Genomic DNA, 18,054 nt, shown 5'->3' on the forward strand with positions numbered 1-18,054 from the left:
GAGGTTATTGAATCCTGCACTTGGAAGCTTGTTGAAAGCAGAGAATATTTTAATTTAATGGAGGATTAGCAATACAGGTCTTACAGCATTAGGAAACTGGAAGAGAACACAAACAACACAATAAGGATGGTACTTCCTCTGATTACCTTACCATAGATAACACAATATTATACTACAGTGCTGCCTGCTGGATAGATAGGTATAATGCATATACACAGTCACGGTATGTAAGCAGATTGCTGTTGTTCTTCCAACACCCCTTCTCAACAGCAAGTGCTTTGTCAAATTATATTCAGCTTCTTCTGGAAATAACTATGACGTTCCCTCAACAAAGGCTTGGTGAGTGCATCGACAGTCATCTCCTCTGATGGGCAGTATTGAATGTTGATAACACCTTGCTCTTGATTGTCCCTTAGTAGGTGATATTTGACGTCGATGTGCTTGGTCCTAGGATTGACCCGCTCTGATTGCGTAAGCTTTATATAACCCTGGTTGTCTTCAAAAATGGGAATTGGTTTTGACATGTCTATCCCAATGTCCACAAAAAGTTGATGAATCCATATGGCTTCTTGACAAGCGTTTGCTGCTGCAATGTACTGCTTCAGTTGAAGATGGAGCGGCAGTTGTTTTCTTTCGACTAGACAAACTTATGGTTCCTTCCCCATATTGGAAGATGAATCCACTTGGATTTGCAGTCTGTGTAGTCCCCAGCCAAATCCACATATCCAACCAATTTTGGATGTGATGTTGCTAGTAACCGTAACTCCATCTGAATTGTTCCTTTGAGGTACTGCATTACTCTTTTTACTGCGTTCCAATCACGCTGACAGGGAGCTGAAATTTTCCTGCATAGTATGCCCACTGCTGCGGCTATTTCTAGTCTTGTCACAGTGGCAACCTATAGCAACTTACCGATTGCTCTGCGATACTTGTCATTGTTGGATAGCAAGTTTTCTGCTTCATTGCTCTTTAGATAGCTTGGTTCCATAGGAGTTTTAACTTCCTTTGCATCTTGCATATGTAATTGTTCCAAGATTTATGAGATTTTCTGAGATTGGTTGAGAAGATAACTTCCATCTTCTTCTCTCTCTATTTGGATTCCCAGATAGTAGCTAATGTTCCCAAGTTCTTTGATTTCAAAATTTTCTTTCAGCTTGTGAACTATCTGATTGTAATCCCCTTCTTGTTCAAAACAGGTTATAATATCATTGACATAGATAAGGATGTATATCCATCTGTCTTCTAGATTCTTGGGGTAGAGACAGGGGTCTACTTTACTTCTTGAGAATCCCTCTCTACTAAATACTTTGTTCACTTTCTCATTCCACATCCTTGCAGATTGCTTAAGACCGTAGATGCTCTTCTGACGTTTACACACAAGGTTGTCTCCTTTGCATATGCTTTACATCCAAACATTCTGATGTGCCCTATGCTAGGCTTTAAACCATGCCACATTTCGAATTGAGTACTTTTAAAGGTAATCTGTTCTGTAGGTAGGTTGCAGTCATGACTGCTTCTCCCCAGTACTTGTGAGGTAGGTTGGCATCTGACAACATGCACCTGGCCGTTTCTATAAGAGTGCGATTTTCCCTTTATGCTACACCGTTTTTTTCAGGAGTGTATGTTGTGGTTGTCTGGTGTACTATTCCTTGTCTCTTAAGATATGAGGCCACTTCTTTGCTTATGTATTCTCCCCCATTGTCGGTGCATATTATTCATGGTTTCCGTTTAAATTTGTTGCTAGACATGGCAACAAACTCTTGAATTTTCTCTGATGTTTCATTCTTGTGTTTCATTAGATAAATAGTTGTGTACCTGGAATAAGCATCAATGAAAGTCAGTAGATATCTGTTCCTGCCTGATGTGGGAGTTTTCATTGGACCACATACGTCACTTTATATGAGCTGCAGGGGGTGGGTAGGTTTTTTCTGAGATCCCTGTGGAAGGGGAGCACATGTGGCTTTTGCTTCTATACAGCTCTTGCATTTCATGAGCACTTTGCAAGGTGCTATTGTCAAATCTCCTGATAAACTTCTCTTTATAATGTTCTGTATAGCTTCTGGACTTCTGTGCCCTAGCCGCCTGTGCCATAAGTGAATACATTTGCTGTGCAGGTCATTAGAGACTATATTGACTTGCTAGTCTGTTGTGATAAGCCTGTATAGGTGATCGTCCAGTTTTCCTTTTAGGAGGAATTGCTTATTATTGTGAATTGTGCATTCATCACCCTGGAACTTAACTGTGACACCACTGTTTGCAAGATTTTTCACTGTTATGCCCCGTACACACGGTCGGATTTTCTGATGGAAAATGTCCGATCGGAGCGTGTTTGTGGGCTCCATCGGACATTTTCCATCGGACATTTTCCATCGGATTTTCCGAAACACAAAGTTTGAGAGCAGGCTATAAAATTTTCCGACAACAAAATCCGATCGCGTCAATTCCGACCGTGTGTGGCCTGTTCCGACGCACAACTTGCCACGCATGCTCAGAAGAAATTCCAAGACGGAACAGCTCGGTCGGGTAAAATTAGAGTTCGCAATGGATACAACACTTTCGTCACGGTGCAATGTTAAAATGATTTAATACAGCGCACTCTCTTTTTCTTTATAATGTGAGAAGAATGAAGTAGTTTTGCTGCTCATATTCACACAGACTTCTCACAAACTTATTTCTTTATTATTTATCGGGATTCCCTTAATATATTTTGATTTGTCACATCTGACAAAAATATTTTTATTATTATTATTTTTTTTTTAAAGGCAGATTTTTTTTATATTTTAGGTTTGTATTTTTTCCAAGGCTGATCTTTGTTTTATTTTATTTTTAGTTTTACTCCAGAATATTTTTGTGTGTGTTTTGTGTGTCAAGTTACCACAACACCATTATTATCTTGTATTACTTAATCTCAAAGAGACTTTTTGGTGTTGGTGTCTCTTGTTAATTTCACATTGTATTTTTGAAATGTACCTGAATCCTCACAAACTGTCCTTTTTGAAGGAAAAAACACATAGGCAAGTATAATTGAAACCAAAAATCCTTTATTAAGGGCTCAGAACCAAACAAAGAGGGAGGCAACGCTGGATAAACAGCAGAAATTAGCGAAGCCTTGGACCCCCAGGGCAGACATCAATTCTTGAACATCAAAATTGGTGGCCTGAGGAGTCCAAATGTAAGGGAGTGCAGTCTGGTCCAGAAGTCCCAGAGATCCGGAAAGCAGCAGATGACATCTGTGTCCCCAGGCTGTGTTACCACAAGAGGCTGCATCTTTTGCCAGACCAGACTGGATCCAGGGTCCTCACTTTCTGGTCTTCCTTCCATGCTTCATTCCCGGCTGTGGCTCTGCTGTTGGAGATGTGGCAAGAGGAGGAGTAGGACCTGGAGGAGGAGGAGGACTAGTAGGACCTGGAGGAGGAGGAGAAGTAGAAGGACCTGGAGGAGGAGGAGGACCATGTGTGAGGTCACAAATGTGGGTATCAGATGTTATTTGGCCCCTCAACCCCTTATTGAGAGCTTCCAAAATTAATGACTCACACATGAGTTGTTGGCCCTCCTCCATCCGCTGCATTTTACAGGCAATGATGGCAGCAAGTCATCCTCCACGGTGTGTGGTGCTCCCAGGGCCTCTGTAGCCTTCCAAAAGAGGCCTAGGGCAGCCTCCTCTAGGGTACTCCTCTTCCTGCCACTTTCTCTTTGCAGGTGTAGTGGAGGGACCTGCATATCAGGCAGCCTGCTCGGCCCGTCCACCTCCTGGCTGAGACTTCCCTGTGTATGAAAAAGGGACATGGTTTTAGTTTTTTCATCATCAATCACAATCATAAATTAGTACTCCAAACTAACATCTAGTTAACATCATTGATTGGACAACCTGAACTATTTAGAGGAATGCTATACCTGGCTCAAGCTGGGCTCCTCCACATGTTGCTGCATGGAAGGCCCAGGTTGGGCGTCAGAAGCCTCAACTGGGGGGGAAGGAAGCGTGGAAGGAAGACTGGAGAGTGATGACCTGGGTTCAGTCTGGCCTGCCAGAAAATGCAGCCTGTCATAGTACCACATCCTGGGGACATAGATGTCATCTGCTGCTCCGGATCTCTGCGAATCCTGGACTTTCTTGCGCTCCCTTAGATATGTACTCCTCAGGCCACCAATTAGGATCTTCAAATAGGTCATGTCTGCTGTGGGGATCCCCTGCTTCACAATTTCAAACAATTGATCCAGCGCTGCCTTCCTCTTTGTTTGGTTCTTATAATGTGGGTGGTTGATCTCCCACAGACAAGGCAGCTCCCTGAACATGTCAATGAAGATTGCCATGAAGTCGGTATCGTTCAAGATATCCATTTTCACTGCAAGACACAACACAAGACAAACCCTAATGTCAGGCAAAACTCTCCTAATCTAGTTAGAATATAGGCCTCAATCTAGAAGCAGTATAGGCCCAAGTTTGGCTCTTACCTTCATTATCATGTTCGGCGCCTCCGATACTCCTTCGTCCGCTCACAGATCGTACGTACTACGCACGCGTGTTACGCTTTATACACACCGCGCATGCGTGTAACTCCGCCCACCCCTGACGTTCTTTCTAGTCTATTCCCCACCCCTTTTCGTTCGGCGCAGTGGGTGAAGAGCACATGGCAGAGTCAGAGCAGGTGCGTGCTAATTATAGCAACGAGGAGGAGGAAAGCCCGGATCTGGAAACGTCCCGATCCAGAAGGAGACAATTTAAGGCCTCAAATATGTCCTTTGGGGAGATGTTGGAGATGGTCGATATCCTGAAGAAGGCCGACTATGACGGGAAGTATGGACCTTACCCCAACCCCAATATCAGAAAGGCCAAGATCATGGCGAAAGTGGTCAAGAGTCTGCACCGGAATTTCGGGGTACGACGATTGAAAGATCAGCTCAGGAAGCGGTGGTCGGACCTGAAATTAAGAGAGCCCGAGCAGTACAGAAAGATCCGGAGAGTGCTGCAAAAAAGTAAGTAGTTGTGCTGTGTTCCTATTCTTTTTGTCTTTATTACGTTCGTGCTGCTCCATATGCTTTTCTTAAGTGTTGTACAGTTTAAAATGGCAACTTTCATGTTCATGGGCCCATTATTCGTTCGTATCAAACATTTTTCTTTCGGCCTATAAAACACCATTGTTTAGGCCATATGCATTTGCCAACATTTTTTAGGGCCTACTTGTATGAAAAATATTTGGTTGTGTAGATGGGTTCGTTTTACTAGAATGAAATGCAAACTAGATTCTGTGTAAGGAGAAAACACTCAGCAGCTGTTTTCACATTTGGACGCTGGAGCACTAGTGTGGGACACAAGAACACCCTTTTTATTAGGGGGCCCACATAGGTGCTCCAGTGTATACTATAGGGGGGTCTCCATCTGTGAAGCTTGTACAAAACAGGTAAAGTCTTGAAGCTTGACAACGGACAATAAAAATGCTACATCTTGGAACTCTGCCAAAATAGACAATTGTACCCCACTTCCAAGCAATGTTTCATCTTTATATTTCGGCCATCAAATATCTGTGTGCTAATTATACCATTTTTGTTTTACATAGGGGAGAAAAGACTCGGAGGACACCCCTCATCCGAGGAGACCACAGACCCCCCACCTCGGGAAGAAGGGGAAATACCCCCAACCCAAGCAGAGCAGGGGGAGGAAGAAGATGTGGTGGAAATTGGCACCACAACAGGTGAGTGTCTGCGACCACAGACTCAGGTAAGAGATGGATGCCGGCAGATTTTTGATACCTGTTTTTGTTTGGTTTCTCTCTTTTTAGGTGATCGTGATGTTGTGGATCCAGATCCTTTCACATCAGAAAGTGCCCAGATCCTGATCGGGGAGATCATGGGGTGTAATTTAGAATTGGAAAACCTCAAGAAAAAAATCAATGATGTTATTCAAAAAAATAATAACATCATTGATGTTTTGGGGCGAGTTTAAAACCCCTCCAAATCACTTTGTTTTTTTGTGTGCTACAATCTTAAAAATGTTTTAGCGATGTTTAGAAAAGCCAAATTTTGAGGATGCACACAGTGTGCAAACATGTGCTATCTGCCATCATGGGAGATCAATGGACGCGTTTTGGGGGTGCAACCCCTTCCTCAATAAAAAAGTAGCTGTGAGGAAGGGGTTGCTCCCCCAAAACACGTCCCTTGATCCCCCGTGATGGCAGCTAGCACATGTTGACATTCATAAATTGGTGTGCATCTTCAAAATTTGGATTTTCAAGGGGTGACTTCACCCCATCTGAAGGCAATATCAAACACAGTTCCTAAATACTCATGTCTGATATTGCCTTCAAGTTTTACCATATGTGAACTTTGTAAGTTCAAGATTTGTGTCTTTCTTGTTGGTTTTACACATGCCTGTTTTATCTTAAATGGACATTTCTATTTTTGATAATGCCACCCCAAAAATTGTTATACAACAAACATGTTGGTTTGTTTTAAAAACCTTTTCTAAATGCACATGTGATTGTGCAGGTATTAAAAAGATTGTTATCAAGAATGTGTGGATTATTGTCTCAACGCTAAAACACTTTTGTGGTGATGTAATTGCTGCTTTCTGTGAAAATGGGGGTTATTTCCTAAGGGCAAATCCTCTTTGAAAAAAGAAAAGTGTGTGAGTGTGGCGCTGTCCCAAAGTTGCAGAAGAAATGTCTGCATATATACAGTTTTATCAAAATCCTCTTTGCACTACAAGTGCAGTTTCATTGCAGTTTCAAGTGCACTTGTAGTGCAAAGTGTCTACGCCTTTAGTAAATAACACCCAACAGTGCTTTGTATAAGGTTACACAATCACGCCATTTTCAGGACTCCCCACATTGCTGTCAGGGTCAGCTAAAACGAACACAAGCAGTAAATGTCACCAAAGATTAGCTTTTTTTTTTTTATTTGATAAAGGCTTCACAATTTGTCTGGCATATTGATGGCCCCCCTACCCGCAAAGAACTCAAGGTATCTTAACCGGACATCACGGGCACTCAGGGAGGGCAAGCCAGGACGGCCACTTTCAAGCACCGTCAGGGTTGTTTCATGTAGAATTCCGGCCTCAGGCCCAACTGAGCCAGCATAGTTGGCAGAATGTTGGCGTAAAAAGTTATGTAGAACACAGCACACCAGGATTATATGATTAAGTTTATACTCCGCCATATGGATGGGTGTCAGAAATAGGCGGAACCGGCTGGCCATGATTCCAAATATGTTCTCCACCACTCTTCTGGCTCTGGCCAGCTGGTAATTAAAAACCCTCTGTTCCGGGGTGAGGGTCCTCATCGGGAATGGCCGCATAAGATGGTCCCCCAGCGCAAATGCTTCATCCGCAACGAAGACGAATGGGAGTCCTTCCACATTGTCTTCGGGAGGTGGCAAGTCCAAGCTGCCATTCTGGAGATGCCTATAAAACTCCGTCTGGGCGATGACTCCACCATCGGACATCCGGCCATTCTTCCCCACGTCCACATACAGGAAGTCGTAATTAGCCGACACCACCGCCAACATCACAATACTATTGAACCCCTTGTAATTATAATAGTACGACCCCGAGTTGGGTGGTGGGACGATGTGGACGTGTTTCCCATCAATTGCCTCTCCAGGGTTAGGAAAGTCCCACCGCTGGGCAAAGTGGGAGGCCACAGTCTGCCATTCCTGTGGCGTGGAAGGAAACTGTTGAGGAAAAAAAAAAATTAGTATTTTTGCACATAAACATGGAAAGCAGATTAGACTCAAACATTCTTGGCCAACATCCAGATAACATTTATTAAGGGGAATTTTACAACACCAAAGTATAAGGTACACCTATCATATTCCCCTTCCCCCCTCTCATGGGCCATTTCTAACATTATAGTGGGGGGGAATCTTGGACAGGTAACCCTCTTCACTCCATTGAGAGATGAATGCCTAAATAATGGGTATTACTTTGAACAGCCCCTCCTTAGTTACACTATTGGCAGCCCACAGGACAGGTAAGAAGTGTCATAATACAAAGATATAAATACACACTGTACACATTTGAGCACATTTGGACATTCTGCTATTACCTATCAAGATAATAATAGTATACAAAAACTTTAAACATTACCATTTGAAAGTATACAGGCAGGCCCTTTCACTACATGCTTTGGGGAATTCATCCATACATCTGACCACAAAAGAGATGGGTGTAGTGTGTATGGGTTTGGCAAAGTCAGCAGATAGATGATTGAGGATAGATAGAGAATTGTGTTCAGCTGACTTAGCAGTTGGGGGGGAGGGAGGGTTAATAAAAATGATTTGGGGATACCACAAAAAAAAGCCTCTGGCACTCTGCCTGAATTTAAAGCACAAATCACATTTAAAAACATTTTAGGGGTTGTTTGGGGTAAAACACTACTATGTAGCTGACAAAATACATTGTTAAGTGACTACATGAGGTGAATATAGGGCAGGAGAGCATGCTGGGGAGGTAAGTGAAGGCAAATATGTATGAAGGACTAAAAAAATAGTTACATAAAAATCCAGCATGCATGAGGACAAATGGGACATTCACAGCATATTACAATCATGGTAATTAGGGAATGAGGAAAGAAATACAATATATTAGCAAACATTCAATACAAGAAAATGTGATATTAAAGGATAAAAATCTTACCTTCATATACTCCTTCTGCAGGACCTGGATGATGGCAGAACAGATCTCTGGGATAATGATCCCCAGAGCCTGGGGGGAGATGCCTGTCGAGAACTTCAAGTCCTGCAGGCTTCTCCCTGTCGCCAAGTACCGCAGGGTAGCGATGGGCCTCTGCTCCGCAGTGATGGCTTGCCTCATGCAGGTATCCTGCCTGCTAATATAGGGGGTCAGCAAAGCCAACAAACGGTGAAATACGGGGTCTGTCATCCTGAGAAAGTTCCTGAAATCATCAGGATTATTCTCACGGATCTCACGGAGCAAAGGCATATGAGAGAACTGGTCACGCTGAAGCAACCAATTCTTGGTCCATGAACTCCTCCCCACCCTGTTCATGGACTGGACTTGTGTCAAGGTCAGGACCCCAACACCAAGCCCCCACACAGCACGAACTCTACAAGGAGTATGTATACGCAACATGGCTAGAAAACGGTCGGCTGCTCAGAACGAAGTAACAGAACGCACTGAAGAACAGCAAGGCCTTTGAAGAGCGTCCTGAAAAACAGTAACGAACAAACAAGAACACAATGACAAGTCACGCGTAGCTTGCTTGCACGCACTGAAGAGCAGATACAAGCCCACAAGCACAAACCGAACCGCAGAAAACGATCTGAAAGCCATGAGTCTGAAAAAGCGTGAATCGTCTCTCACCAAACTTTTACTAACACGAGATTAGCAAAAGGAGCCCAAAGGGTGCCGCGCTTAGTTCTGAACTGGCCTTTTCTAGTCTCGTCGTACGTAGTTGACGTCACCGTGTTGTTGGCGATCGGAAATTCCGACAACTTTGTGCGACCATGTGTACGCAAAACAAGTTTGAACCAACATCTGTCTGAAAAAATCCTAGGATTTTGTTGTCGGAATGTCCGATCAATGTCCGACCGTGTGTACGGGGCATTAGAAGGCTGCCTTCTAGTTCTGGAACATACAGCACTTTTTTTTACATGAATACTGTGTTTGCCTTGTGGTGTAATGCAGTTCAGGAAACCCTGGCTTTTACCTTCAGAGGTGATGCTTTTCCCTTTTGCTAGGAAAACTTTGTCTTTTGCACTGTAATCAATGTTTGTGAAGAAGATCTCATTGCTAGTCATGTGGCTTGTTGTACCCGAGTCTATGCACCAACCACGTGGCTTGCTGCTTTGTGTCACATTAAAGGTGCCACTCCATGATGTGTCTGTAGTTTTCTTTGGGGCTGCTTTGACTCTTTCTTTTGGGGATAGCTTTAGCTTTTGGTGCTCGGCTTTCAAGTTAGAACAGTCCTTTTTTAAGTGACCGGTCTTCTTACAGCGAAAACAGTCTCTTTTTTCTTTGTTGTGCTTTGTGCCTTTGTACATCCTAAGAGCTTTGTCATCATGGTGTGTGTTTTCTTTCCTTGTGTCATATTCATCGATTCATTTTACTTTGACATATGCTAGTGTCAGCTCCTGCTCGGGTCTGGTTTCTAAAGCGTTAATAAGAGCCGTATATGTCTTTGGAAGGCTGCAGAGGAGCAGGGCAACAATATGTTTATTGTTGATGTCCTCTCCGATGGCATGCATTTGCTCTATGATCTCTAGCATAGCATTCATGTCACACATTTGCTGGACTTCTTGTAGTCTCATCTTGTACAACTTTCTATGCAAAAACAGTTTGCTGTTTAGACTTGAATGCTCATGCAGTTTTTTGTAATGAAGTCCACATACCTTTGGCTGTTTTCTCTGTTCTTTTGTGGATAAGCTGGTCATCTTCCACTAGAAAGCTTATAATCGCATTTGCTTGTCTATCCTTCCTATTCCATTCTTCCGTCTCTCCGTCTGTGGGTCTGTCTGTATTCAGCACTTGCCAGAAGTCATTCTTGGTGAGAAACATTTGTAGTTTAAACTTCCATAGCTGGTAATTGGCATTGTTCAGCTTTGCTATTGCAGTCTTCCCATCTGAACCGCTTGCCATCTTTCAGTAGCTTGTATACAGTATTCACTGACTTGCTGTACTCACAGAGTATTCTTTCCAGTGCCTCTGGGTGCTGCCGGGTGCCTGGGGTATCCTCTCCAATGCCTGGATGCCTGGGCCCATAACCTATTAGCAGGTTATTGAATCATGCGCTTGGAAGCTTGTTGAATGCAGAGAATACTTTACTTTCATGGAGGATTAGCAATGCATGTCTTACAGCATTAGGGATCAGGAAGAGAATACAAACAAATGCATATAACACAATAAATGATGGTACATCCTCTGATTACCTTATCATAGATAACACACTATTATACTACAGTGCCATCTGCTGGATAGATAGGTATAATGCCTATACACAGCCACAGTATGTAAGCAGATTGCTGTTGTTCTTCCAACATTTATAATTTTTTTTTTATCTATACACAAATGTTTTGCCTTTCATTTCTATTTTAAATGGAATGGGTTGTTTTACAAGTTGATCGTTTACAATCACTTTAAATTAGTATTAAATCCTTTGTGTAAAAAACTGTGCGGTTAGTTTCCTACCAAATTAATATTCAAACAAATTCTTCGTTATTCGGAGATTAAAATATATCTGAATACCTGAATTACAATACAAATTAATTTTACCAAAAGCTCCGAGTAACTAAACGAAATTCGTCCGAATTTTGGAAATTCGGACTGAAATTCGAATCGAATTTTACATCGAACTCCAGTCCAATTCTAATGCCCCGTACACACTGTCGGATTTTCCGATGGAAAATGTGTGATAGGACCTTGTTGTCGGAAATTCTGACCATGTGTGGGCTCCATCACACATTTTCCATCGGAATTTCCGACACACAAAGTTTGAGAGCTTGCTATAAAATTTTCCGACAACAAAATCCATTGTTGAAAATTCCGATCGTGTGTACACAAATCCGACGCACAAAGTGCCACGCATGCTCAGAATAAATTAAGAGAGGAAAGCTATTGGCTACTGCCCCGTTTATAGTCCTGACGTACGTGTTTTATGTCACTGCGTTCAGAACGATCGGATTTTCCGACAACTTTGTGCGACTGTGTGTATGCAAAACAAGTTTGAGTCAACATCCATCGGAAAAAATCCATGGATTTTGTTGTCGGAATGTCCGATCAATGTCTGACCGTGTGTACGGGGCATAACTGTACACATATTGCTGAAATCAAAGACTGTGTGTGTTGTTAGAGTACCATTTGGAAATAATGCTGTTTTAGTTAAGCCAATGGTGATTTAACCACTTGACCACTGGGCACTTAAACCCCCTTCCTAACCAGACCAATTTTCAGCTTTTGGTGCTCTCACATTTTGAATAACAATTACTCAGTCATGCAACATTGTATCTATATGAAATTTTTGTCCTTTTTTTCACACAAATGGAGCTTTCTTTTGGTGGTATTTAATCACCGCTGGGTTCTTTATTTTTTGCGCCGTAAAAGAAAAAAGACCGAAAAATCTGTAAAAAAATACATTTTTCTTTATTTCTGTTATAATATTTTGCAAATTAGTAATTTTTCTTCATATATTTTGGCCAAAATTTATACCGCTACATATCTTTGGTAAAATTAACCCAAATCGGTGGATATTATTTGGTCTTTGTGAAAGTTATAGAGTCCAAAAGCTATGGTGCGAATATCTGAAAATTGATCACACCTGAAGTACTGACGGCCTATCTAATTTCTTGAGAGCCTAACATTCCAGAAAAGTACAAATACCCCCCAAATGACCCCTTTTTGGAAAGAAGACATTCCAAGGTATTTAGAAAGATGCATGGTGAGTTTTTTGAAGTTGTCATTTTTTCCCACAATTCTTTGCAAAATCAAGGTTTTTTTTTTACTTTTTTTTTTTCCCACAAAATTGTCATATTAGCAGGTTATTTCTCACGCACCGCATATGCATAGCACAAATTACACCCCAAAACACTTTTTGCTATTACTCCCGAGTACGGCGATACCACATGTGTGAGACTTTTACACAGCGTGGCCACATACAGAGGCCCAACATGCAGGGGAGCACCTTCAGGCGTTCTGGAGCACCCAGGCCAATTCTGACATTTCTCTCCTACATGTAAAAATCATCATTTATTAGCTAGAAAATTACATAGAACCCCAAAACATTATAAATGTTTTTTTAGCAAAGACCCTAAAGAATACAATGGCGGTCGTTGCAACTTTTTATCTCGCACGGTATTTGCGCAGCAATTTTTTAAATGCGTTTTTTTTGGAAAAAAAACTGTTTTGTGCTTTACAAAAACCAAAACAGTAAAGTTAGCCTAATGTTTTTGCATAATGTGAAAGATGAAGTTACGCCGAGTAAATAGATACCCAACATGTCACCTTTCAAAATTGCACGCGCTTGTGGAATGGCGCCAAACTTTGCTACTCAAAAATCCCCATAGGCGACGCTTTAAAATTTTTTACTGGTTACATGTTTTGAGTTACAGAGGAGGTCTAGGGCCAAAATTATTGCTCTCGCTCTACCGATCGCAGCGATACCTCACATGTGTGGTTTGAACACCGTTTTCATATGTGGGCGGGATTTATGTATGCGTTCGCTTCTGCATGCGAGCACACAGGGACAGGGGCGCTTTAAAAAATTTTTTTTTTTTTTTATTGTTCATTTTACTTTATTTATTTTAGTTTGATGCTTTTTTCCAAAAAAAAAAATTTTTGACCACTTTTATTCCTATTACAAGGAATATAAACATCCTTGTAATAGGAATATGGCATGACAGGTCCTCTTTACAGTGAGATATGGGGTCAATAAGACCCCACATCTCACCTCTAGGCTGGGAGGCCTGAAATAAAAAAAAAAAAAAAAAGATCCTGGCTTCGATCGTAGCGGTGAGTCGGTAGAAGCGTGGGGGGGGGACATCCCCTCTCGCCTCCCGTAAGAACGATCAAGCAGTGGAACAGCTGCTATGATCATTCCTATGGTGTAGGGAATCGCCGGCTGAAAAAGCTGATATCTGAATGATGCCTGTAGCTGCACCCATCATTCAGATATCCCCGCACAAAGTCAAGGACATTGTATGACGGCCGGCGGGCGGGAAGTGGTTAAAACGCTTTTTTTTTTTTAACACAAAGTTGTCCATTTATACAATATTTCTACCACATAACATGTACATACCAAAAATGACACCCCAAAATAGATTCTCCTGCTCCTCCTGAGTATGGCGATACCACATGTGTGAGACTTCCACAGCCTGGCCACATACAGAGGGCGAGTACAGCTGAGCATGGCTCAGCATGGCAGGGTATGGCGGGGTATTGCGGAGTATGGCGGGGTATTGCGGAGTATGGCGGGGTATGGCAGGGTATGGCGGGGTATGGCGGAGTATGGCGGGGTATTGTGGGGTATGGCGGAGTATGGCGGGGTATGGCGGGGTATGGCGGAGTATGGCGGGGTATGGCGGAGTATGGCGGGGTATGGCAGAGTATGGCGGAGTATGGCGGGGTATTGCGGAGTATGGCGGGGTATTGCGGAGTATGGCGGGGGCATGGCAGAGTATGGCGGGGGCATGGCAGAGTATGGCGGGGGCATGGCAGAGTATGGCGGGGGCATTGCAGAGTATTGTGGGGGCATTGCAGAGTATTGCACAGCATTGGAGAGTATTGTGGGGGTATTGCATAGTATTGCACAGCATTGCAGAGTATTGTGGGGGCATTGCAGAGTATTGCACAGCATTGCAGAGTATTGTGGGGGCATTGCAGAGTATTGCACAGCATTGCAGAGTATTGTGGGGGTATTGCAGAGTATTGCACAGCATTGCAGAGTATTGTGGGGGTATTGCAGAGTATTGCACAGCATTGCAGAGTATTGTGGGGGTATTGCAGAGTATTGCACAGCATTGCAGAGTATTGTGGGGGTATTGCAGAGTATTGCACAGCATTGCAGAGTAGTGAGGGATGGCTGAGCATGGATGGATGGATGGCTGGATGTCTCTGTGACATCCATCCATCCCCCTCCCCGCTCACTGTGTACCGATCGGTACACAGGAGGGGAGGAGAAGAACCGGCGTCATCAGATGACGCCGGTCTGTTTACATGTGATCGCGCCGTCATTTGACGGCGCGATCACATGGTAAACGGCCGCGATCAGCGGATGTGTTCGGGTGCGCGCCCCAGGGGGCGCGCGAGAGGGGAATTCCGGGAGGACGTCATATGACGTCCTCCCAGAGTTATCCAACCGCCCTGCAGCCGTCATTCGGCTATGGGCCGGTTGGTAAGTGGTTAAAGAGTCATTGTAATCATTTGATGAAGATTTTTCTTTCGTTTGTTCACTTTGCCACATTCAAATTGAAAAGAAAAAATCTAAAGTTTTCGATTCAGTAATTGGTAAATTTGAGAACAAATACAAATCCCAAATATGAATTGAACGAATTAACTGAATTTAACAAAACTAAATAACTAGATTAACGAATCAAAACAAAACAAATTTTATCTTCATGCACATGTCTATTGTCATTTAGTAATACCATTCTGTGCTTCTGCCTTAAAGTGGTTGTTAAGGCAGAAGGTTTTTTTATCAGAATGTATTAAGATAAAAAGCCTTATTAATTATTTACAGTTCAGGCACGCACTGAATACCCAATTTAGGTCCTCCCCTATGAAGCGGTGTAAAACACCGCTCCTTAATAAAATAGTTAAAGCAATAAACACTAAGGGGCTGATTGGAGATGTGTATACGCAGCTATTGGACAAGATTCTGGTTCAAGGCGTGCCCCTCGGGTCTAGAGAAGGATGGGAGGCGGATGTGGGGGAGTTGACGGACGCCCAGTGGAAAAAAATATTGGAACTTGGGCAGACGGTGTCCGTCTCTCCGTCACAGAAGGCCTCACACTTCCTCCTTTTACATAGAGCATATTACACTCCTAGAAGACTGTACAGGTTTGGGAGTAGGCCAGACGACAGATGCCCCAGGTGTTATAGGTCATGAGATCTCATACACATGGTTTGGAGATGTCCAAAATTGGTAAGATATTGGTCGGAAGTGGTCGGGACAATAAACCGTAGATTAAAGGTAAACTTGGAATTAGACGCTAAGGTGTGTGTGATGGGGTTGGTGGGAGCTAACATGGGTAATACCAGCACAACCACTGCCATAGTAAGATGTCTTTACCAAGCGAGAAAGTTGCTAGCACAATCCTGGCTCTCAACAAACCCTCCAACTATAGGGGAATGGCTTAAAACAATGGACTCCTTGATCTGGACAGAAAGGACAGTATACACTAAAAAAGGGAACTACAGTAAATTTCTTGGCATATGGAAGCTCTGGCTCCAGGAGCTGAACATCTGACATCTATTCTGAACCAATTATCCTTGGACCCCTCACGAGTGTGGGGGCGAAAAATGGCACAAACCAGACAAATCTGGGTGTAGGAACAGGCTCCACCGGGGCTTAGACAGTTGTAGCATGCCGTGAGTCCTAGTGTCAATGAATTTAACTTTTGCGCTGTGTACAAGGGAAGGGAGGGGGGTGGCAAGGTGGGTAGTAGATAAAGGGTGGGTGGGAAGAGTAGGGAGGGAAAGGAAAAAAGGGGGAAAAATAACACATTGTAAGTTGTTACTATTTACATATTTATTAATGTTTGTAATTACCACAGTGCACAGCAGAAATACGAGGTACTTAGCTCTACTTTTGCCTTCGTAATACGTTTTATTGTCTTTGCTAATTGCACTTTAAATACAATGTGCCACGAAAAGTATGTAACTTTTTATATTGTTATCAATAAAAAGATTTGAATGAGAAAAGATAAAAAGCCTTCTTGTGCAACAGCCCCCCTCAGCCCCCCTAACATTTATCTGAGGTCCCTCTAACTCCAGCGATGTTGTAGGAATGTCTCGGCCATCCGGGGCTCGCCTCCTCATTGGCTGAGACAGCAGCACAGCGCCATTGGCTCCCGCTGCTGTCAATCAAAGTCAGTCAGCCAATGAGAATAGAAAGGGGGTGGGGCCGGGCCGCAGTTCTGTGTCTGAATGGAGCAAGCTGCTTGCTGTAGGAGCACCCAACAGGAGGGAGGGACCAGGAAAGCCAAAGAGGGTCCTGAGAAGAGGAGGATCCAGGCTGCTCTGTGCAAATGCACTGCAATAGAGCAGGTAAGTATAACATGTTTCTTATTTTTAATTTAAAAAAAAATAGATTTTACAGTTACTTTAAGGGTTGAATTTTATTGTTAACAAAATAGAGCTAAATTAATTGAGCACTTGTTTTGTGCAATTTAGCTAGCAGGAAGATACATCTCATGTGTTCAGTAGCATACTGTTGGAATATACTTACTGAACTATTTATATACACACACAGAGGTTGAAACCATATCTACCATGTACAGTAAGTCTCCTTGCAGAATGATTAAAGGATAAGTTCACCTTCAAAAACATGTTACATGTTCCACCTGTTTTTAGGGTGGAACATGTAACATGTTCCCGATATCCGCACTCCCCATGACAGCAGGACAGGGATCTTCTTCCTATGCCTGCTGTCACTATTTGAAGAGAGCACATCAATAACTCACAGAGTTCTGTGAATAAATGAACTAAAAGTACCGACAGCCTTAGTGGCTGTCAGCTTGTAGTTCTCAATGAACTACCAGAGGGCTGTTAAGCGTTCTACTAGCTCATTGATTCATCTTGTGTTTGTGAAACTGCCTGTCTGTACAATATATGGGCAGACAGCTTACACTGATGGTTTGTAGGAGTCCTGCATGGAGCAATGCTTTCCAAGCTCCTACAAAAATATAAAATAAATTTTAAAAAAATTTACCTGCAAAAAAAATCTTTTTTTTTTTTTTCAAGTGAACTTATCCTTTAATGCTTGTGTCTCTTTACCTTTGACCCAGACTTGTTTTGGGAAAGGGGGCAGGGGTATTATACATGTAATTTATTATACTAATTTCAATAATGTGTTTTTTTATTTTATTGTAACAAATATGTGAAATTAATTAGGATTTTGTAAGCATTTTAATTAGTTAACGATGGGAATTGCTCATAAGTGAGGTAAAATCTCAAATGTAAATGAAGTAAAACCTCAAAACATAAATGAGGTAAAACGGTAAAACATGTTGCAAGGCATTGACCTTCACCCATACTGATTCAATCCCAGCAGAAAAATGAGCACTCATTGAGGTAAAACCAATATCATGGTGTTGTTATGGAAAACCCTTGTAAGCATTTGAATAAAGTATTAGTTTTAATATGATGCCTGCACTGCAACCACTGCCTAGTGAATGTCTCATTGAGGGCCGGGGGGGAAATGTAAACATAAAAAATGTGTAGGCAGAAGTGGCATCACAGGAGCAGAATGACCTTAGCCTTTCAGTAATTCAGAATGACTGAAGGCAAAAGTCACTCTGTGTCTGTAAAGTCACATTTTTTGTGTTTAGATCTTCCTTCTGGCCCTGACTTCCCTAGGTTGTGGCAGCAGTGCATATGGCCATGTCCAT

The 18,054-nt window shown here is 42.6% G+C and overlaps 1 protein-coding gene across 1 annotated transcript in view; it reads left to right on the plus strand.

Moving 5' to 3' along the window:
- The window catches only part of RFX6 (regulatory factor X6), a 215,435-nt gene that overhangs the window by 115,608 nt on the left and 81,773 nt on the right, over positions 1 to 18,054 (plus strand). The gene's annotated exons all lie outside the window — the stretch shown is intronic.

The sequence above is a fragment of the Aquarana catesbeiana genome, linkage group LG04 (assembly GCF_042186555.1).
Source record: "Aquarana catesbeiana isolate 2022-GZ linkage group LG04, ASM4218655v1, whole genome shotgun sequence".
In the NCBI taxonomy this organism is placed as follows: domain Eukaryota; kingdom Metazoa; phylum Chordata; class Amphibia; order Anura; family Ranidae; genus Aquarana; species Aquarana catesbeiana.